The sequence below is a fragment of the Tachypleus tridentatus genome, unplaced genomic scaffold, assembly GCF_004210375.1.
Source record: "Tachypleus tridentatus isolate NWPU-2018 unplaced genomic scaffold, ASM421037v1 Hic_cluster_2, whole genome shotgun sequence".
NCBI classification, from domain to species: domain Eukaryota; kingdom Metazoa; phylum Arthropoda; class Merostomata; order Xiphosura; family Limulidae; genus Tachypleus; species Tachypleus tridentatus.
In genome coordinates, this window is record NW_027467782.1 from 769,512 (window position 1) to 794,377 (window position 24,866).

Consider the following 24,866-nt stretch of genomic DNA (forward strand, 5'->3'; position numbering starts at 1 on the left):
CTGGAAGGTAATTTTCGAATGAGCAGCTCAGTTGACTTCTGGTATCGACGGATTTCACGGAGGGCTACTGTTCCTGGCCTGTAACGATGAGGTTTCTTTACACCTCCTGTTGCTGGAGCGCTCTTTCGGGCAGCTTTAGTGGCCAGTTGTTTTCTTGGTGCTTTTCCGCCCGTGGATTTTCTTGCAGTTTGTTTCGTGCGAGCCATAATTTCGTTTTGTCCGTGCTATATTACAAACGTACGTAGAACTACAATCCTACTACACTCTTCGACTTCCGTGCTAAGAATGATCATCGTTCCAAGTTTGACTGTGTGGGTATTTGGGTATTGATGTTGTTAAATACCCAGGAGGGTCAGGTACATTTGACCTCTTCCTCCCTCCCGAACGATTATAGCGTCTGTCTTTAGGGTTTTTTTTTTTTTTTTTTTAAAGCTTTGGGCCAGAGTAAAAGTATAACATCATACTCAGGTCCATTTCAGGGCTCAGTCCATGCATGGACGAACAAGGAGTTTTTTTTTTTTTCCATTTAATTTTTTTTTTTTTGTATTTTCATATATATATATATATTTTTTTTTTGTATTTTTCTCCTTTTCTCGATTGAGAGAATGCTACTACTACTTGTAGTAACACAAACACTCACACAGAAAAGAAAGTAATAATAATTATTATTATTCAATACTTGAATAATAATTCAAAAGAAGAAGAAAATAAAAATAATAATAATGATTAAAAAAAGAAAATAATAATTATAAAAATAAAAGAAACAAGGACTAAGTGTCTAGTGCATAGTGGCCAGCTTGTGTTACATTTCTTAAATATATGTTAAAAGGGAGAGGTATTTAGTACCATTTACATCATGTACGTGATATCTGTCGAGATCACACATTAAGTCATTTTGTGCCAATTCTTATTGAAATATTTTAGAGAATTATGCAAGAGTCTTTCAGCTATTGTATCTATGTTTGCATACTTGTGCATGAATGTGGTTGAGGTGCTACGTGGTACTTTGTATGCTGAAGTTAGTACAGAATTTTGTATACGTTGAAGTTTCTGTACATGTGTGGGTGCTATGTTAATCCAGGCAGGTGATGCATATTCTATTGTTGGTCTAATGTACGTTTTGTAGATTTTAAGTATGTTGTCTGGTGATGTTCCTTGGATTTTACCTGAAAGACTTCTTGCATAGTTTGCTCTTTTCCAGATTCGTATCAGTACATTTTTAATATGTGGTAGCCACGTTAATTTTGAGTCATAGGTTAGACCTAGAAATTTAGCAGAAGTAGCAGTCAGTAAAAGTGATCCATTCATATAGAGTTTTGGTGGATCTTTTTTCAGCTTATTCAGTCTGCTGAATACTATGACTTGGGTTTTTGGAATATTAATTTTGATTCTGTATTTCTGGCAGTATTCTTCGATGTTATTTAGGACTGGTTGTAGGTTCGTTGCTGCTATTGACGGAGTGGGGCACTTTTCCAGACTGCTACATCGTCAGCGAACTGTGATGCATAACCTAAATTTAGGTCCGACAGAGGCATATTACTCACGTACATGATAAATAATATAGGGCTAACAACCCCTCCCTGCGGGACTCCTGCTTCGGGTGAAAAGGACCCTGAGTGGGCCCCATTTACATTTACTTTACACATTCTGTTATCCAGGAAGTTGGACAGCCAGCGAATAGTTTCCTGGGGTAATGCCATTTCAAGCAATCTATGTCTTAAGCCGTTATGCCACACTGTGTCAAATGCTTTCTCAATGTCGAGAAAGCAAGCTACAGTGCATTCTTTTTTGTTGAAGCTGTCGGTAATTGATTCTGTAAGTCGAATCAGGTGGTCTGTAGTTTGGCGGTTTTTCGAAATCCGTTTTGAATTTCTGGTAATTTTGAATTTTCTTCTAAGTAAACTGACAGACGATTACTAATTATCCTCTCTAATACTTTGCCAATACAACTGGTTAAGCTAATCGGGCGGTAGTTGTTTGGTTTATTCGCTGACTTTCCTTCTTTCTGGAACATTAATACTATTGCTTCCTTCCAAGAAACGGGGATATATCCAGCTGATAGTGAGAGATTAAATAACGCTGTTAGGTGTTCATATAATCTCTGAGTGCCTTGTTTTAGGAGGATAGCTTGAATACCATCTTCTCCAGGAGCTTTGTTTTTTGTGTTTTTAATAGCAGTTACTACTTCTGTAACAGTGATATGTTTTACCAGTTGATGAGTGCTCCAGTCTTTTGTTTTTCTTGGTGTGTAATATTGTTGACTGGAAATTTAGGTGTAAAATGCTTCTGTTTTGGTCAATAAAGTTTGTGACTGTATTATAAAAGTATCTGTTCATGTCTGGTTCATGATGTGTTTTGAACGTGTTTTCTAGGTGTTTTTAAATATCTCGGCTTTTTCTGTGTTAGTGTATGCTGTTTCTCCATCCAGTTCCAGTGGTGGATATACTGTGTTTGTTGTTCCTGTGTTTGTAAATCTTTTCAAATGTGTCCAGAATTGTTTAGGATCAGTTTTATGATTTAGATCGGAACAGAAGGTGTCCCAGTTTTCTTGTTTCTGTTGTCTGATTAAGTTTCGTATTTTATTTCTTATTGTGTTTATCTGAGTTTTAAGTGTGGGGTTTCGATTTTGAATGTACTGTCTGCGGAGTATACGTCTGTTTTAATTAAGTGTATTATATCTTTATGTGGTTGCCATGAATGAGTTGTTGTGAAGTGTTTTGTTTCGGTATCGAACTGTTGGCTGCATGTTTTAGACACTCAGAGATGATATGACAGTATGCATCTATATCTGATGCGTCCGCGGCAATATGTAGTACTTCTGGAGGTAAGGTTTCATTTAATATAGTTTGGAAAACTGGCCAATTAGCTTTTTTTGTAGTTCAGTTGGTCTCTCACTATGATTTTATTTAAGTGGGGGTGAGATTGAAGATACACCAAACTGGAAGGTGGTCACTATCTATATCGTGACCAACATGAAAATTTACGAATTTGCGACTCATATTTGACGAACACAGGCATAGGTCCAGTATTTCACTGGTGCCATGTGCGTACGAGATATGTGTCGGTGTTGCATCGTTTAATAAAGTCATGTTTGATTCGTCCAGAAATTGATAAAGTAATTTGCCATTTGCGTTTGAGCAACGACAGTTGAATGCTATATGTTTACTGTTTAGGTCGCCGATAATAATAAGATTACAGTTGCTATTATACAATATATTCAATAGATTTACATCTAACACGGTACTAGGCGAGCAGTAGATGCCCGCCACAGTAACGTCTGTCTGATTTTGCGTTTTTACATTAATAACTATAGATTCATTACTGGAAGGGATAGTAAGTTCCTGAACTATAAGTTCAGTCTTATACAATAATAAAAGACCTCTGTTTGGATCTCTATTATCCTTCCTGTCATGTCTAATAGTAGAGTAGCCGTTTAATTTAAATCTATGGTAGTTATACAGAAGAGTTTCACTAATTATGATTACATCAGGTTTTATGGAGCTTGTTGTATCTTCAATCTCATGTTTCTTGGAAGCAAGAGCACCCTGGATATTGATGTGTAGAACTGTGAAGTCATCCATGTCTAGTAGAGTTTATGATGGAGGTTAAAATTTGCGGCAAGAACTTGTGTATGTTTTCAATATGATTTTAACAATTATGTCTGTGAGACTGTTGGTGTTTGTGGGATTTGTATATTCTGCCATTATTTCCGAGAAGGTGGAAGTTATGGCAGTTGTCAATGTTGTTTCAATTGTTGTTGGTTGTGTATTTTGAGGTGGTTTTGGTATTTCCTCTTCACTTGGTAATGGTTTTCATGTCGGGATGATGAATTTTAACCACTGCAGCGTATGTGTTTGTCTGTGTAGTTGTACTTTGTGGTGCTGGAGTGGTAGGTGTGGGTTCCTTAATTGTTCGTGGTGGTGGCGGCTTGTTCATGTTGGGATTTTAATTTCGTATAAGTGTGTCTTTATGGATTTATATTTCTGGCAACCTTTATAATTTGCCGTGTGTTCTTCCCCACAATTGCAGCATTTGGGTTTGGGGTTCTGTTTTGTACACTGTGTAATGTGGTGATTCTCCCACAGCCCACACAACGCGCATTTGCTTGGCATGCTGCTGCTACATGTCCAAACCTTTGGCATTGGTAGCACTGTGTGACAACCACTGCTGGTGTTTTTGTTTGTTCTACTGTGTACTTATGATACCACATAGTGATACCATTATTAATGAATTGTGTAATATCCTGGCTGTTGTCTGTGACTACTTTGATTAGGTTTGTGGGTCTTTTAGTAATATTTGAAATTATACGCTCAACTGAAATGTGTTTTATGTTTTGTGTACTTAACTCTTCCTTAACGTCTTCTATGTCTATTGAATTATGTACACCTCGTATCACAAAAGACTTCGGTGTTGGTTTAGTTCCTGGTAGGTGTATTGTAATGCTTCCTGTTTTGAATGCGTCTGCAGGCCAAGCTTTTAGTAGACTGTTTAAGTCAGCGGGTTCCTGTCCTTGAACCAGAACACCGCCTCTGGGCAGACGCTTAATATTAGTAATCTTTGTATTAGGTTTGCACCTGTATATTTCTTTGGCCAATTGTGGTTGGTTGTAACTACCAGGAACTCCTTGGATTATAACTGCGTGCTTAGGTGATTTTGGTGCGATTTGTGTATGTGTGTCTGTGGTGGTTGTTCTTTGTTTAATTTGTTTTTCTGACTTCGAGTCTGCACAAGCGTGAAGCCTTCGTCGTCAGAAAGAACTTCGTCTTTGTCTGAACATGTTTGTTTTTTGAATATCCAGGGTGGGGTTTGGGTTGCTAGTACTGCTAGTTTTTGGCATATTAAAGTCTATAACCGTAGTCTTAGGTACATTGTCTTCACATGCTGAAATCATAATATCTTTTACTAGTTTTCGTTTTTTTCGAGTCCTTACTGTATTTTCTTTAACCGGCGTTAACTTAGCTTTTAGTTCTTTTTCGGCTATGAACATTAAAGATTTTAATTTTAAATTATCATTATCTGTTTGGCCACAGTCACTAGACTTACTTTTTGTCCCTGAAACAGACGGGCTTGCTCCCTCAGTCTCAGACGCTACATCGCTTTCCCTGGTTTCCGACTCCCCGACCGGCATGTCGCCTCGTTGTTTAGCGAAGGGGAATTTCCTGTCTTGGGCCAATTCAAATAAGGTCTTCTGTCTACTGGCGTAAAACTAAAATTCGAAGTGAAAAGTAAAAACACTAACAAAATATGAAGCAAAATATAACACGTAGAAATCTAGAGCCTTTCAGAGGTATGTCCTTCCTTTACCCTGTCCAAGCGCAGAATCTCCTCAAACTAAACTAAACTAACGTGGCAGGGGTTCAGTTTAGAGAGAGAGAAATCAGAAGAGTTCTCTCCAACTGGGGTGTTCAGGAACTTTATAGTTCCTCTTCGTCCCCTTACGTGAGAAATGTTTTAAAATATCCATGGAGTTTTACTTTATTTTTAACATTTCAAAAAATATTTGTGAGTGAGAGGGAAGGACGGGAGAACTGGACGAAAGCAGCGAAAGTGAAGTGAGCCAGACTTTGGCTCGAGGATGGAGAACCCTAGCGGCTGGCGAATTGGTTTTTTAAAATTTACTGTAATTGATTAGATACCCTTGACTGGGTAAACGGCCCTTTTCAGAATGAGGCTGGGACCTGCAGGTCCGATGCCAGAGATTTTGCTGTGGGGGGAAACGGGAGTACCCCGAGAAAACCCACTTTCACGGCCTGGGCGCCGAATAGTCTACCCAGACCGTGCCCGGAAGTAGCTGGGAAAGAAAAAAAAACAACAACACAAAATTAATAAAAAAACAAACAAAAAAAAACTGATGAACTACGTTGATGGTGTACATGAAAACTGTTAGCTGCAGTCTTGTAGATCGGGTGGCAACTTCATCATGAACTTGTTTCCACACTTGAAGCCCATTGGTGCAACTGAGAAACGTGGCCTTGGTGGTGGAACGACTGGCTGTTCTTCGGTGAGTTGTTCTTCGCTGGTCTGTGATGCTTTGTTTCTTCTCGAGATTTTGGTTTGAGTTTTCTGCGTGGAGGTGGATTGTTTTTCAGTTTGTGCTGTCGCGTCGATGGTTATCTTCGTAATGGTTTGAGTCTGGCTGGTCGTTGAGTTCTGTGGAACTGGGATTGAAGTCTGGCAGGAACTGTCCTTTTTCTTTCTTGAATTACTGCAACTTGGCGTGTTGCCAACAATGGGTGTTGTCTTCTTCTGAGTTGGGTTGTCTGAATCCGTCTTCGTGTTTCTTCTAATACTGTCTGGAATCGGCGGTATTTTGGTATTTTCCTGTTGGAAGATTTCCGTTGGTTGTTTACGATATCTGGGTGCTTGGTTTGAACCATTCTTGAGTGGTCGTCGATGTGGGCGTTCGGCTCTAAAATGAAATATATGATAATAGCAGCCATCTCGTAAAATACGGTCGGCACTGTACTTCGATGTTGTCACTATCTTCATGAAGTGTGTGGGATGATTACTGTTCTTAGAATAAATTCGATGAACTGCGTATACCTTGGCTTGTATTTGGGGTTCTATGGTTTGTCTAATTTCTTCAGGTTGAATTGATGGGTCGACGCCCCTGAGGAATACAGAAAAAAGATTGACTGGACTTTTCGTTGGGGAACAACTTACTTTAAATTCAGTGTTCCATGGCTGGCACAGATAGGTTTGGTCTGCAATAGTGGCTGGTTGGATGAGGATTCCTCCCCGGCGTAAAATACGGGTCCTGGACGGTTCGATGGTTGCCCCAGGCTTGGCTCGGGCGATCAACGTGGCGACTTGGTACGGCGTGAGGTTCGGCGGTAAGCCGTCGACGATTACAGGCGGCACTAACGGCCTGACTGGCGAGGATGAACGTTTCGTTTTGAATAGCATATTGGCACGTCTGACTTGCTCGGTGGCTAGCTCAGGTCTCCTCAAAAAATCTCGAATCTCCTCATCGTTCCAAGGCGCTTTTTGTTTATCTTTTCAAACTTTGCGCTTTCCGTTCGAGAGAGCTTCGCATTGGTCGTGCTCCACCAATCATTGTACAGGACGCAGAGTCGAGACGCCATTGGACAAAGAGTTGTGATTCTCAATCCTAGTTTGCACCACTTTTTGGTTTCTGAAGCAACTTTGGATTGTAATACTCAAACAAAACGGTATAGCAATACGTTACCAATATTCGAATGAAATATAATTCTTACTGATGGTACTTTCTTATCGTCTGAAAGATATGTGTAAGAATCTTTATTTTATTTTTATTTATATTTTTTAATTTTATTTTACATAGTTATTCTGCTGGGACATATTTCCTTTCGAGAAGTACATGTACATTTTGTCCAGTCCACCAAGTAACCTCGTGAATATCTAGATGGAAGTTGTTTTCGGTAAAATAAATAATAATATGATCCAACACATTTCTTTGATGGTTCTTAGTTAGTTCTCAATAAATGTTTTCAGTTTCTATGATCACAGTTTTGCTGTTCAACGTTAAGCGACGAGGAGCTTTCCGAGAGGGCCGCGCTAAGATTATATAGTGTTACCGATAGTGGTTGTTTTCGTTTTTGAGCTGTTCGAGCAGAGATTATTCTTTAATATTTCTACATTTACGCCATGTCTGGAAGAGGAAAAGGTGGCAAGGGTCTCGGTAAAGGTGGAGCAAAACGTCATCGTAAGGTTCTCAGAGACAATATCCAGGGTATCACGAAGCCAGCCATCAGACGTCTAGCTCGCAGAGGCGGTGTAAAGCGCATCTCTGGTCTCATCTACGAAGAAACCCGAGGTGTTTTGAAAGTTTTCTTGGAAAACGTAATCCGTGATGCTGTTACCTACACGGAGCACGCCAAAAGAAAGACTGTGACCGCCATGGATGTAGTGTATGCTCTGAAACGACAGGGTCGCACTCTGTACGGATTCGGAGGTTAAATATTCACTTTATAACAAAAAAACGGCCCTTTTCAGGGCCACCACCTCTAATGAAGAGATACCACATTTTCGTACTTCTTATAATTCTCTCAAGTACTCATACAAGTACACAAATTGCTTACTAGCTAACTCCTTTTCACACAATACGATTTCTACCTCCCTCACTCGGAAACGTTATATATATATATCTGTTAAGTTAAGGATAAACATTATGCTTTGCAAGTTAACTTTAGTGAAATAACTTATGTTATAAGAACTGGTAGTGCGGTTAATTAGGAATTGTTTGGTTAGTGTTCATTTCCAAGTTTACTCTGTGTGCATGTTACTTTATACATCATTTAGAGAAACAGGTAGATAAAATATGTTAGGGGTAAATCCGTTATCTTATTAATAGAAATAACACTCGCCAATGAAGAAGCGTTACGCTTATTGAGTACACATACACTTAGAGAGACGAATGAATGTCTTGCTCAATTGTTAATTTCTATTCAAAAGATGAAACTTGCAAGCTTATTAGATACCACTCTAAAGTTTTCTATCTCCGAAAAAATGTGTGTAAACATAGACTCTACAATAAAATATTCCTTAATTAATGATGTCAGAAAGGTCGACGAAGCCAAGAACACTGCGTTTCAAAACTGCATCGTTATTTCTATATATATAAATATTATATATATTAATCAACCTTCAGAGGAAGTATAAAAGAAATAAATTAACGATTCAAGGCATCTTATTGAAATCGAATATGTGTTATATGATTGTATCGACGAACACTAGTTTCGTTTCTCATTTGTCACGAACTCTCACCAGTTTGCTTTCAAACTGGCTTAGGTGGCCTGTAATCGTTTTGCTGTTTGAATATTCTTTGTAATGCACTGTTTACGATAATAAGGATCGAAAACAATTTCTGAATAAGGAATAGAAACTACTTTTCTGTGTTGTTCGGGAGAATTTCTTTGTAGCGTGGAACAAGCTTTTGCACTTAGCACTACCCAACATGAAATGAAATGACGACGTGTTAGAGACTGCCTCGTTTCTAACGTGATATTCCGATGATATAATGCTCTCTTACAAATACTCTACTTTCATTTGAGGGTGTGTGATATAGATATTCGATGTGAAATGTTTTGTTTACTTGAAACACTCTATGATGTGACTTGAGAAACGATTAGAAAAACTTCTGTATCCTAAAGAAGCTTCTCATTCGCACTGGTGCACGATTTTATGGTAAAAAATGCCACCATTGACGAATCGTGGATAGACCTATCTATAGAAGAAAGATCGAACTTTCGTTTAGTAGACCTTAGGAAAAATTTTGGAAATTCGAAACTTCTCAAAAGGAACCCAGAATTGTGTGAACAAACACAGCCGGATGATACGTTCAGACGCGAGAAATGGCGACCCCAGCTGACTTCTCTCAGTTAGATGAAGCTCTCAATTACGGCCGCTCTCTCTTTACTTAAGGTCTTCACGTGCTTGTGCTCGTATTTTTCAACCAGTAGAAAGATTAATAAATAAAAAAGCTTTAAAAATGGCTGATGCGACGGCGCCTACCACGGCTCCTTCTCCTAAGAAGGTGAGCAAACAAAAAGCGAAAAAACCGAGAACGGCACCCGTACATCCTAAGGTATCCGAAATGGTAATCACTGCCATTACTTCTCTCAAAGAACGCGGAGGTTCTTCTCTCAGGCTATCAAAAAGTACATTGCTGCCAACTATAAACTCGACGTGGAGCGGATGAACCCTTTTATCAAGAAGTATCTTCGATCAGCAGTGAATAGTGGCATTCTCACACAGACTAAAGGAAAAGGAGCTACGGGTTCCTTCAAGCTGAGTGCTCAAAAGAGCAAAGAGAAGGTGGTGAAAAAACCAAAGAAGAAAGAAGGAACGACTGCAAAGAAAAGTAAAGCCCCGAGTAAGCCCAAGAAAGTAGCTGAGAAGAAAGCAAAGACAGCTGCTAAAAAACCCAAGGCAAAGGCAAAACCAAAGAAAGTGGCGAAGCCAGCAAAGAAACCTGCAGCCAGTAAACCGAAAGCCCCCAAGAAGGCCAAAGCCGCCCCTAAAAAGGCTGCTTCCAAGAAGGTGGCAGGAAAGAAATAAGTAAGCTGCTTCTTTTCCAATTTTGTGTGATATCACAAAATCAACGGCCCTTTTCAGGGCCACCATCTCCTGATAAAGAGTTTGCCATATAAGTCGTTACAGAAAAACAAACAAAACACTCATTCCGCTCGTAACAACACTTGTTATATCGAGCGAGTGAAATGGTAAAAAATTTCTTAAAACGTTTCATGCTCAGATTTGTAGTCTAACGAACGTTCGAGAAAAGAAAGTAATGTAGTGCGACTTTATTTATTTCTTCCCTGTGCTGTTATAGATATGCTCGTTTTCAAATTATACTTAATGATTCGTAACTTTAGTTTAATTTCAATTAGTACTGCATTTAATTACATTTTAGTTTTAATCACAATTGGTCGAAGGAAAATAACTCGGGGCTCCTTCATTAATTAACTCTTTCGCAACAGTATTATACTACTAGCCACCCATATAAATTGTATGCCTCCTTACTAGTTAGTGAAGTGTACTGAGCCTTTCACAAATGTAATGGAGAAATCTATTCCGTATGCACATGCATATACGGCTGAATAGTGTGCCTTACTATTAGATTTACTAGTTATTAATAACTAATATGATTTATGCTCCTTAATAGAGGCCCCCAGTGGCACAGTGGTATGTCTGCGGACTTACACACTAAAACCGGGTTTCGATACCCGTGGTGGGCAGAGCACAGATAGCCCATTGAGTAGCTTTGTGCTTAATTCTAAACAAACCTTCTGAGAGACAATTTCTCTGTTGCTCTGTCCCTCAGACACTATTTCGTTTTCTCCCAAGCGCATGGATATTAAACATGTAATGGATGTCACTCTAAATGAAATAACTATTTCCGTGTATCGATTAACCCTCTGTCATTCTATCTTTTTTGCTTTCTTAAATAATGAGTAGCTGTCGTTTTCTTGTTATTATCATAATTATCTTGTACCATTCGGTGACGACATGTATTGGCTGGGTGTGTATACGTTCGTTCGTCTGTCTTCATTCACTTAACTACAAACGAAAATACTCACTGAGAGCATAGAGGTGGGAATGGAACAAAACTCTCTAATAATGTGTGTATTTCTACTGCACGTTATAAGCATGGTTATAGAGAAAGCATGCTTGAACTGTTAATAGTGAAATAGATTCGATGTGACTTTCTCCTTTTCAAGATGTGGTGGCCCTGAAAAGGGCCGTTTGAATTGAAAAGAGAAGAAGAACACATTACTTTGAACTGGTGTACTTAGTCACAGCCTTGGTCCCTTCGGAGACGGCGTGTTTGGCCAATTCTCCAGGTAAAAGCAGACGCACTGCAGTTTGGATCTCCCGGCTCGTGATAGTTGATCGCTTGTTGTAGTGAGCCAGACGAGAAGCTTCGGCAGCAATTCTCTCGAAAATGTCGTTCACGAAGCTATTCATGATAGACATAGCTTTGCTGGAGATTCCAGTATCGGGATGGACCTGCTTGAGAACCTTGTAAATGTAAATACTGAAGCTCTCCTTCCTCCTCTTCTTTCGCTTTTCTTGTCTCCAGCTCATACGGCTTTCTGGGCCTTTCCGGCCTTCTTCACAGCTTTTCCAGACGCTTGTTGTGGAGGCATGTTGAAAAATAAACTTGGGCAAAATTCAGTCAGCGTTTAAATTGCGCGCTGCAGGATTGAAAAGTAGCCAATAGCATTTTGGTTTGCGAATTCGATAGCTGTCGCGAGAAGCGCGGCCGTCACAGGCGACTCAATATATCTCGTTCAATCCTACAAAGTTGATAAAACTAAGTGAGTGAACAGTGTAATAGTCATCCGATTCTAGCCATATATTGCTCACCAACCAAAAATATCGACATTAACTTCCTTCAAAAATGTGTTAATCGTAAACCCAAACCAATTATTATTGAGACTTTAATTCACCGCACACAGAATTAAGGGGTAACAGAGACACACGCAGAGGATCCTGCATAAAAAATTTTATTTCTAGCAATAAAATGCACTTAATTAATGACAATACACCTACACACTTCTCAGCCGCCAACGGCTCATATGATGTACTCGATTTCATCATCGCTCCCAAGGACATGGTTAATAGAATATCTAACTTTAAAGTGCATGATGAAATCACCAGTGACCACTTCCCCGTATCATGTATGATTCACCCGCGCCACCTGGCTGTGGCGTACGTGACTCCTTCCGCATACACCTACACTGAAACAGACTGGCTCACTTTTAATACCTCTCTGGACTCATACCTACCCCACCCAATCGAACATGTAAACAACAAAACAGAACTAGACAAATATGTTGATCAAATTACAGAAGCCATAAAGAAAGCCACAAAAACACAATTCCTAAATCAAAAGAAAACAATCACTTATTCAATGGACTCTAACACCAGAAATTCACGCACTAATAATCAAACGTAGACAATTACGACGAATACACTACATCACACGTGATCCACACATTAAAACAGAAATCAATAGAACAAATACAAAATTAAACAAGAAATTAAAAAAAGTCAGAGAAAACAATTGGCATAACTTCTGCAAGAACTTAGAAAACCAAGAAAAATCCAAAAGAATTCTGGAAAAAATTCAAGAGTATTGCCTCAGACAAAAAACACAAATCACATGTTACAACACATCACACACAACAATAAAATCGCAAGGACGGACGAAGAGAAAGCTGACTTATTAGCTGACTATTACAAATCCGCTTTTAGCGATTTAAACTCAGTAGATTTCGACACACAACACCAACACCATGTCAACAACTACATAAATGCAAACCAAGCTTCATTCTCACCAGGATTTCCCGAGAGACACTAGAAGCATACTCAAATTCAATCAATAGAAAAATAACCATAACCGAACTAAAGATTAATATCAAAAAACTTGAAGAACACTTCCCCGGACATGACCAAATACCAAATATTATTCTCAAAAAAAAGTTCCACTCTCCTACTACAACACCTCACAAACATCATGAACATTTCATTAGCGACAGGGTATTACCCTGACACATGGAAAAAAGCCATCATAACAACGATCCCCAAGAAACAAACTAACAGAACAAATCCAGATAATTTCCGCCCCATCAGTCTGTTAAGCTGCCTTGGCAAACTGATGGAGAGAATTATCTCCAACCGTCTCCTCCATTTTGCGAATCAAACAACATCCTTCCAGAATCTCAAAATGCCTCCAGAAAAAATAGACAAACAACAGATCACCTTACACGACTCACCGAATCAATATACAAAGCTTACAACAACAATCAAGTAACCATCGGGGTATTCCTAGATGTCAAAAAAGCATTCGACAGCGTTTGGCACAATGCCATCATATACAAACTAAACCACCTACAAATAAATCCTACGATAGTCAAATGGATTTCAAATTTTTTAACCAATAGAACAGCACAAGTAAAAGTCAATAAAACCATATCCAAATTATTTAATATAACGGCAGGAGTGCCCCAAGGATCAGTCCTCTCTCCACTTCTTTACATAATTTTCGTCAGTGACATACCTTTTCCAAATCTAACATACACACACAATTCACAATACGCAGATGACATCGCAATCTGGAGCACCTCCAGAAACCCAGTAATGGCCATGTCTCGCGTACAAGAATCACTAAACAACGTCACAACATGGAGCAACAAGTGGAGGGTCGTGTTAAATCCGACAAAAACACAAGCAATCACCTTCTATAGAAAACTAAAAAAGCAAAGAAAAAATCTAGAAAAAATAAATCTATCACTTGGAAACACAACCATTAACATGAGCAAAAACATCACATTCCTTGGCGTCACTTTCGACACAAAACTAACATGGAAAAAACACATAAACAATATACACTCATCAATAAGAAAAAGGATTTCATATCTAAAGACTATAACTGGTAAACAATCAAAATGCGCACCGAACACCATTATACAAATATACAAGGCTTACATCCGTCCACTAATAGAGTACGGATGTCAAGTAACATACAACATGTCAAACAACACACTCCAAAAAATCCAAGTGCAACAAAACAAAATATTAAAATCCGCATTCAGTTTACCATCCTTTACACCAACAAATTATCTACACCAAATTAGTAATTTACCAACTATAAGAGATAGAATAACAGAACTTTCTATGAAATATTATCGAAAAGCAGAAAACAGAAACAAACTAACGGCATCACTACACAAATTATCAAGTGCACCAACAAAATACATATCACCATACAACATATTTCAAGAATCACAATCCACTCAACAAAGAGTCTAAATACATAAAAACTATGTTATTAACATGAATTCCTTTTTTTTTTCAGGTACAGGGCACACGACAGGCAAAACTTTCGGCGCCTGTCGTGTGAAAGTGGGTTTTCTCGGGGTACTCCCGTTTCCCCCCACATCAAAATCTTCAGGCATTGGATTTCTAGATCCCAGCCCAGGCAACCTTTTTGCCAGACCCAGAATCGGGCCGTTTGATTTGATCTGAACTTGAATGAATTACATTCATGTTCACATCTACCCAACTTTTTCTTTTCGAGACAGGTCCCGACCTTTCCTTCTTTCCACTGCTACCTTTGCCTCCACCCAAAAGACCATTTAGTGAGACATTCCCCACCCAAAAAGTCAAGAATAATAACGATAATTAATTTATTAAAATAATAATAAAAAAAAAAAAAAACCCACCACTTAATCCTAATAACAATCCACGAAAGGGGACGAAGAGGAACTACAAAGTTCCTGAACACCCCAGTTGGAGAGAGAACTCTTCGAATTTCTCTCTCTCTAAACTGAACCCCTGCCACGCTAGTTTAGTTTAGTTAGTTTAGTGTAATAGTCAGATTTGGAAAATATTATCGGGGTTGAAGGAGGACTAGTTAGTCTTCGAGCACCCCAGGGGATTAATGTTTCTTAGGAAATATTAATTTTTAACCTAAACACCTACAGATATTGTGTGTGTGTGTGTAATAGTCACAATACGTATTCATTCCACATAGTGAGTACCGTGTTTTACTATCTATTTTTCGTTCTTAGTTTCAGAGAAAAACTAAGGGAAAATGTCTGGGCGAGGCAAAGGTGGCAAAGTGAAGGTCAAGGCTAAATCCCGTTCAAGCAGAGCTGGACTCCAGTTTCCAGTCGGGCGTATACATCGTCTCCTTCGAAAAGGAAACTATGCCGAGCGAGTAGGAGCTGGAGCACCCGTCTACCTCGCTGCTGTCTTGGAGTACCTGGCTGCTGAAGTTTTGGAGTTAGCAGGTAACGCTGCACGTGATAACAAGAAGACTAGGATCATTCCTCGTCACTTGCAACTTGCCATTCGTAATGACGAAGAACTCAACAAGTTGCTACAGGGTGTTACTATCGCCCAGGGAGGCGTTCTGCCAAACATTCAGGCTGTCTTATTGCCCAAGAAGACCGAAAAGAAGTAAGTCGGTAAATATTAACAATATATCAAACGGCCCTTTTCAGGGCCACCACCTCCTGATGGAGAGATAGTACAGTTCCTTCGCCATACATCTCGTGTTAATAATTTTCACAGAACACGCAACAAAAGGCGTGTCTCTTGTGTACGACAAACCTTATTATCCCATCTTCCATAATACATAAATAAATAAATAATCATAAAACAAAACGTTTTACTACGATTCATTATAGTACTTGCTATATAAGTAGATCGTCACAGTTAGGTTTTCTCTTATACCAGCATAACGATACGTTGTTGACAGTGTTCACTGTCGTAACCAGACTATGTTCGTCTTTCTAAGTAAGCTGAGTAGTATGTGTAGTTCGTAAGCTATTGCCATTTCTTTTCAATATTCTTAACCTGAAAGGAATGTACCTACCTTCATAGATGTCGTTACACGGAAAGAGAAAAATGAAAACAAACCAATACGTCATTTTCTGCAGCACAATAATATATTTCGAAGGAGAACAAGAAAACACACCAACTTCGTAATATGAAATTTTATACTTCTCTCCAGGCACATAACTAGATTAAATATCGAACATGCAGGAATTTTGAAAACTGTTTCATGCACGTCGAGTAAGTGTAATAATTTAAAAGGTTCCTTGATAAAGTAAAACGAAAGAAGACTTAACTCACAAACTTTCGTAAGAGAAAAGACGGCTGCTGCTAAACTACAACTCCTTGCATTTCTTACGTGCAAATTCAACTTGAAAAGATGTATGTTACTAACATAGTACAAGTAGTCGTGATGTGTGCGAATGGCATACTCTTTGTTCAGGATGTGGTGGCCCTGAAAAGGGCCGTTTGTTTATTGGCGAGGGTAAGTTACAATACCTCTCTCTCTATTTAGGCTCGTTCCCCTCGAATTCTACGTGCGAGTTGGATGTCTTTCGGCATGATGGTCACTCTCTTTGCGTGAATGGCACACAGGTTAGTGTCTTCGAAGAGACCCACCAAGTACGCCTCACTGGCCTCCTGAAGAGCCATGACAGCAGAGCTCTGGAATCTAAGGTCAGTCTTGAAGTCCTGGGCAATTTCTCTCACCAGTCTCTGGAAAGGTAATTTTCGAATGAGCAGCTCAGTTGACTTCTGGTATCGACGGATTTCACGGAGGGCTACTGTTCCTGGCCTGTAACGATGAGGTTTCTTTACACCTCCTGTTGCTGGAGCGCTCTTTCGGGCAGCTTTAGTGGCCAGTTGTTTTCTTGGTGCTTTTCCGCCCGTGGATTTTCTTGCAGTTTGTTTCGTGCGAGCCATAATTTCGTTTTGTCCGTGCTATATTACAAACGTACGTAGAACTACAATCCTACTACACTCTTCGACTTCCGTGCTAAGAATGATCATCGTTCCAAGTTCCAAGTTTGACTGTGTGGGTATTTGGGTATTGATGTTGTTAAATACCCAGGAGGGTCAGGTACATTTGACCTCTTCCTCCCTCCCGAACGATTATAGCGTCTGTCTTTAGGGTTTTTTTTTTTTTTTTTTAAAGCTTTGGGCCAGAGTAAAAGTATAACATCATACTCAGGTCCATTTCAGGGCTCAGTCCATGCATGGACGAACAAGGAGTTTTTTTTTTTTTTTCCATTTAATTTTTTTTTTTTTTTGTATTTTCATATATATATATATTTTTTTTTGTATTTTTTCTCCTTTTTCTCGATTGAGAGAATGCTACTACTACTTGTAGTAACACAAACACTCACACAGAAAAGAAAGTAATAATAATTATTATTATTCAATACTTGAATAATAATTCAAAAAGAGAAGAAAATAAAATAATAATAATGATTAAAAAAGAAAATAATAATTATAAAAATAAAAAGAAACAAGGACTAAGTGTCTAGTGCATAGTGGCCAGCTTGTGTTACATTTCTTAAATATATGTTAAAAGGGGAGAGGTATTTAGTACCATTTACATCATGTACGTGATATCTGTCGAGATCACACATTAAGTCATTTTTGTGCCAATTCTTATTGAAATATTTTAGAGAATTATGCAAGAGTCTTTCAGCTATTGTATCTATGTTTGCATACTTGTGCATGAATGTGGTTGAGGTGCTACGTGGTACTTTGTATGCTGAAGTTAGTACAGAATTTTGTATACGTTGAAGTTTCTGTACATGTGTGGGTGCTATGTTAATCCAGGCAGGTGATGCATATTCTATTGTTGGTCTAATGTACGTTTTGTAGATTTTAAGTATGTTGTCTGGTGATGTTCCTTGGATTTTACCTGAAAGACTTCTTGCATAGTTTGCTCTTTTCCAGATTCGTATCAGTACATTTTAATATGTGGTAGCCACGTTAATTTTGAGTCATAGGTTAGACCTAGAAATTTAGCAGAAGTAGCAGTCAGTAAAAGTGATCCATTCATATAGAGTTTTGGTGGATCTTTTTTCAGCTTATTCAGTCTGCTGAATACTATGACTTGGGTTTTTGGAATATTAATTTTGATTCTGTATTTCTGGCAGTATTCTTCGATGTTATTTAGACTGGTTGTAGGTTCGTTGCTGCTATTGACGGAGTGGGGCACTTTTCCAGACTGCTACATCGTCAGCGAACTGTGATGCATAACCTAAATTTAGGTCCGACAGAGGCATATTACTCACGTACATGATAAATAATATAGGGCTAACAACCCCTCCCTGCGGGACTCCTGCTTCGGGTGAAAAGGACCCTGAGTGGGCCCCATTTACATTTACTTTACACATTCTGTTATCCAGGAAGTTGGACAGCCAGCGAATAGTTTCCTGGGGTAATGCCATTTCAAGCAATCTATGTCTTAAGCCGTTATGCCACACTGTGTCAAATGCTTTCTCAATGTCGAGAAAGCAAGCTACAGTGCATTCTTTTGTTGAAGCTGTCGGTAATTGATTCTGTAAGTCGAATCAGGTGGTCTGTAGTTTATGGGTTTTTCGAAATCCGTTTTGAATTTCTGGTAATTTTGAATTTTCTTCTAAGTAAACTGACAGACGATTACTAATTATCCTCTCTAATACTTTGCCAATACAACTGGTTAAGCTAATCGGGCGGTAGTTGTTTGGTTTATTCGCTGACTTTCCTTCTTTCTGGAACATTAATACTATTGCTTCCTTCCAAGAAACGGGGATATATCCAGCTGATAGTGAGAGATTAAATAACGCTGTTAGGTGTTCATATAATCTCTGAGTGCCTTGTTTTAGGAGGATAGCTTGAATACCATCTTCTCCAGGAGCTTTGTTTTTGTGTTTTTAATAGCAGTTACTACTTCTGTAACAGTGATATGTTTTACCAGTTGATGAGTGCTCCAGTCTTTGTTTTTTTCTTGGTGTGTAATATTGTTGACTGGAAATTTAGGTGTAAAATGTTTCTGTTTTGGTCAATAAAGTTTGTGACTGTATTATAAAAGTATCTGTTCATGTCTGGTTCATGATGTGTTTTGAACGTGTTTTCTAGGTGTTTTTAAATATCTCGGCTTTTTCTGTGTTAGTGTATGCTGTTTCTCCATCCAGTTCCAGTGGTGGATATACTGTGTTTGTTGTTCCTGTGTTTGTAAATCTTTTCAAATGTGTCCAGAATTGTTTAGGATCAGTTTTATGATTTAGATCGGAACAGAAGGTGTCCCAGTTTTCTTGTTTCTGTTGTCTGATTAAGTTTCGTATTTTATTTCTTATTGTGTTTATCTGAGTTTTAAGTGTGGGGTTTCGATTTTGAATGTACTGTCTGCGGAGTATACGTCTGTTTTAATTAAGTGTATTATATCTTTATGTGGTTGCCATGAATGAGTTGTTGTGAAGTGTTTTTGTTTCGGTATCGAACTGTTGGCTGCATGTTTTAGACACTCAGAGATGATATGACAGTATGCATCTATATCTGATGCGTCCGCGGCAATATGTAGTACTTCTGGAGGTAAGGTTTCATTTAATATAGTTTGGAAAACTGGCCAATTAGCTTTTGTAGTTCAGTTGGTCTCTCACTATGATTTTATTTAAGTGGGGGGTGAGATTGAAGATACACCAAACTGGAAGGTGGTCACTATCTATATCGTGACCAACATGAAAATTTACGAATTTGCGACTCATATTTGACGAACACAGGCATAGGTCCAGTATTTCACTGGTGCCATGTGCGTACGATATGTGTGTCGGTGTTGCATCGTTTAATAAAGTCATGTTTGATTCTGTCCAGAAATTGATAAAGTAATTTGCCATTTGCGTTTGAGCAACGACAGTTGAATGCTATATGTTTACTGTTTAGGTCGCCGATAATAATAAGATTACAGTTGCTATTATACAATATATTCAATAGATTTACATCTAACACGGTACTAGGCGAGCAGTAGATGCCCGCCACAGTAACGTCTGTCTGATTTTGCGTTTTACATTAATAACTATAGATTCATTACTGGAAGGGATAGTAAGTTCCTGAACTATAAGTTCAGTCTTATACAATAAAAGACCTCTGTTTGGATCTCTATTATCCTTCCTGTCATGTCTAATAGTAGAGTAGCCGTTTAATTTAAATCTATGGTAGTTATATAGAAGAGTTTCACTAATTATGATTACATCAGGTTTTATGGAGCTTGTTGTATCTTCAATCTCATGTTTCTTGGAAGCAAGAGCACCCTGGATATTGATGTGTAGAACTGTGAAGTTATCCATGTCTAGTACAGTTTATGATGGAGGTTAAAATTTGCGGCAAGAACTTGTGTATGTTTTTCAATATGATTTTAACAATTATGTCTGTGAGACTGTTGGTGTTTGTGGGATTTGTATATTCTGCCATTATTTCCGGAGAAGGTGGAAGTTATGGCAGTTGTCAATGTTGTTTCAATTGTTGTTGGTTGTGTATTTTGAGGTGGTTTTGGTATTTCCTCTTCACTTGGTAATGGTTTTCATGTCGGATGATGAATTTTTAACCACTGCAGCGTATGTGTTTGTCTGTGTAGTTGTACTTTGTGGTGCTGGAGTGGTAGGTGTGGGTTCCTTAATTGTTCGTGGTGGTGGCGGCTTGTTCATGTTGGGATTTTAATTCTCGTATAAGTGTGTTCTTATGGATTTATATTTTGTGTAAGAATCTTTATTTTATTTTTATTTATATTTTTAATTTTATTTTACATAGTTATTCTGCTGGGACATATTTCCTTTTCGAGAAGTACATGTACATTTTGTCCAGTCCACCAAGTAACCCCTCGTGAATATCTAGATGGAAGTTGTTTTCGGTAAAAATAAATAATAATATGATCCAACACATTTCTTTGATGGTTCTTAGTTAGTTCTCAATAAATGTTTTCAGTTTCTATGATCACAGTTTTGCTGTTCAACGTTAAGCGACGAGGAGCTTTCCGAGAGGGCCGCGCTAAGATTATATAGTGTTACCGATAGTGGTTGTTTTCGTTTTTTTTGAGCTGTTCGAGCAGAGATTATTCTTTAATATTTCTACATTTACGCCATGTCTGGAAGAGGAAAAAGGTGGCAAGGGTCTCGGTAAAGGTGGAGCAAAACGTCATCGTAAGGTTCTCAGAGACAATATCCAGGGTATCACGAAGCCAGCCATCAGACGTCTAGATTCACGCAGAGGCGGTGTAAAGCGCATCTCTGGTCTCATCTACGAAGAAACCGAGGTGTTTTGAAAGTTTTCTTTGAAAACGTAATCCGTGATGCTGTTACCTACACGGAGCACGCCAAAAGAAAGACTGTGACCGCCATGGATGTAGTGTATGCTCTGAAACGACAGGGTCGCACTGTACGGATTCGGAGGTTAAATATTCACTTTATAACAAAAAAACGGCCCTTTCAGGGCCACCACCTCCTAATGAAGAGATACCACATTTTCGTACTTCTTATAATTCTCTCAAGTACTCGTACAAGTACACAAATTGCTTACTAGCTAACCTTTTCACACAATACGATTTCTACCTCCCTCACTCGGAAACGTTATATATATATATCTGTTAAGTTAAGGATAAACATTATGCTTTGCAAGTTAACTTTAGTGAAATAACTTATGTTATAAGAACTGGTAGTGCGTTAATTAGGAATTGTTTGGTTAGTGTTCATTTCCAAGTTTACTCTGTGTGCATGTTACTTTATACATCATTTAGAGAAACAGGTAGATAAAATATGTTAGGGGTAAATCCTGTTATCTTATTAATAGAAATAACACTCGCCAATGAAGAAGCGTTACGCTTATTGAGTACACATACACTTAGAGAGACGAATGAATGTCTTGCTCAATTGTTAATTTCTATTCAAAAGATGAAACTTGCAAGCTTATTAGATACCACTCTAAAGTTTTCTATCTCCGAAAATGTGTGTAAACATAGACTCTACAATAAAATATTCCCTTAATTAATGATGTCAGAAAGGTCGACGAAGCCAAGAACACTGCGTTTCAAAACTGCATCGTTATTTCTATATATATAAATATTATATATATTAATCAACCTTCAGAGGAAGTATAAAAGAAATAAATTAACGATTCAAGGCATCTTATTGAAATCGAATATGTGTTATATGATTGTATCGACGAACACTAGTTTCGTTTCTCATTTGTCACGAACTCTCACCAGTTTGCTTTCAAACTGGCTTAGGTGGCCTGTAATCGTTTTGCTGTTTGAATATTCTTTGTAATGCACTGTTTACGATAATAAGGATCGAAAACAATTTCTGAATAAGGAATAGAAACTACTTTTCTGTGTTGTTCGGGAGAATTTCTTTGTAGCGTGGAACAAGCTTTTGCACTTAGCACTACCCAACATGAAATGAAATGACGACGTGTTAGAGACTGCCTCGTTTCTAACGTGATATTCCGATGATATAATGCTCTCTTACAAATACTCTACTTTCATTTGAGGGTGTGTGATATAGATATTCGATGTGAAATGTTTTGTTTACTTGAAACACTCTATGATGTGACTTGAGAAACGATTAGAAAACTTCTGTATCCTAAAGAAGCTTCATTTCGCACTGGTGCACGATTTTATGGTAAAAAATGCCACCATTGACGAATCGTGGATAGACCTATCTATAGAAGAAAGATCGAACTTTCGTTTAGTAGACCTTAGGAAAATTTTTGGAAATTCGAAACTTCTCAAAAGGAACCCAGAATTGTGTGAACAAACACAGCCGGATGATACGTTCAGACGCGAGAAATGGCGACCCCAGCTGACTTCTCTCAGTTAGATGAAGCTCTCAATTACGGCCGCTCTCTTTACTTAAGGTCTTCACGTGCTTGTGCTCGTATTTTTCAACCGAGTAGAAAGATTAATAAATAAAAAAAAGCTTTAAAAATGGCTTGATGCGACGGCGCCTACCACGGCTCCTTCTTCTCCTAAGAAGGTGAGCAAACAAAAGCGAAAACCGAGAACGGCACCCGTACATCCTAAGGTATCCGAAATGGTAATCACTGCCATTACTTCTCTCAAAGAACGCGGAGGTTCTTCTCTCCAGGCTATCAAAAAGTACATTGCTGCCAACTATAAACTCGACGTGGAGCGGATGAACCCTTTTATCAAGAAGTATCTTCGATCAGCAGTGAATAGTGGCATTCTCACACAGACTAAAGGAAAAGGAGCTACGGGTTCCTTCAAGCTGAGTGCTCAAAAGAGCAAAGAGAAGGTGGTGAAAAAACCAAAGAAGAAAGAAGGAACGACTGCAAAGAAAAGTAAAGCCCCGAGTAAGCCCAAGAAAGTAGCTGAGAAGAAAGCAAAGACAGCTGCTAAAAAACCCAAGGCAAAGGCATGAAACCAAAGAAAGTGGCGAAGCCAGCAAAGAAACCTGCAGCCAGTAAACCGAAAGCCCCTAAGAAGGCCAAAGCCGCCCTAAAAGGCTGCTTCCAAGAAGGTGGCAGGAAAGAAATAAGTAAGCTGCTTCTTTTTCCATTTTTGTGTGATATCACAAAATCAACGGCCCTTTCAGGGCCACCATCTCCTGATAAAGAGTTTCCATATAAGTCGTTACAGAAAACAAACAAAACACTCATTCCGCTCGTAACAACACTTGTTATATCGAGCGAGTGAAATGGTAAAAAAATTTCTTAAAACGTTTCATGCTCAGATTTGTAGTCTAACGAACGTTCTGAGAAAAGAAAGTAATGTAGTGCGACTTTATTTATTTCTTCCCTGTGCTGTTATAGATATGCTCGTTTTCAAATTATACTTAATGATTCGTAACTTTAGTTTAATTTCAATTAGTACTGCATTTAATTACATTTTAGTTTTAATCACAATTGGTCGAAGGAAAATAACTCGGGCTCCTTCATTAATTAACTCTTTCGCAACAGTATTATACTACTAGCCACCCATATAAATTGTATGCCTCCTTACTAGTTAGTGAAGTGTACTGAGCCTTTCACAAATGTAATGGAGAAATCTATTCCGTATGCACATGCATATACGGCTGAATAGTGTGCCTTACTATTAGATTTACTAGTTATTAATAACTAATATGATTTATGCTCCTTAATAGAGGCCCCCCAGTGGCACAGTGGTATGTCTGCGTGACTTACACACTAAAACCGGGTTTCGATACCCGTGGTGGGCAGAGCACAGATAGCCCATTGAGTAGCTTTGTGCTTAATTCTAAACAAACCTTCTGAGAGACAATTTCTCTGTTGCTCTGTCCCTCAGACACTATTTCGTTTTCTCCCAAGCGCATGGATATTAAACATGTAATGGATGTCACTCTAAATGAAATAACTATTTCCGTGTATCGATTAACCCTCTGTCATTCTATCTTTTTTTTGCTTTCTTAAATAATGAGTAGCTGTCGTTTTCTTGTTATTATCATAATTATCTTGTACCATTCGGTGACGACATGTATTGGCTGGTGTGTATACGTTCGTTCGTCTGTCTTCATTCACTTAACTACAAACGAAAATACTCACTGAGAGCATAGAGGTGGGAATGGAACAAAACTCTCTAATAATGTGTGTATTTCTACTGCACGTTATAAGCATGGTTATAGAGAAAGCATGCTTGAACTGTTAATAGTGAAATAGATTCGATGTGACTTTCTCCTTTCAAGATGTGGTGGCCCTGAAAAGGGCCGTTTGAATTGAAAAGAGAAGAAGAACACATTACTTTGAACTGGTGTACTTAGTCACAGCCTTGGTCCCTTCGGAGACGGCGTGTTTGGCCACACCTCCAGGTAAAAGCAGACGCACTGCAGTTTGGATCTCCCGGCTCGTGATAGTTGATCGCTTGTTGTAGTGAGCCAGACGAGAAGCTTCGGCAGCAATTCTCTCGAAAATGTCGTTCACGAAGCTATTCATGATAGACATAGCTTTGCTGGAGATTCCAGTATCGGGATGGACCTGCTTGAGAACCTTGTAAATGTAAATACTGAAGCTCTCCTTCCTCCTCTTCTTTCGCTTTTTCTTGTCTCCAGCTCGTAATGGCT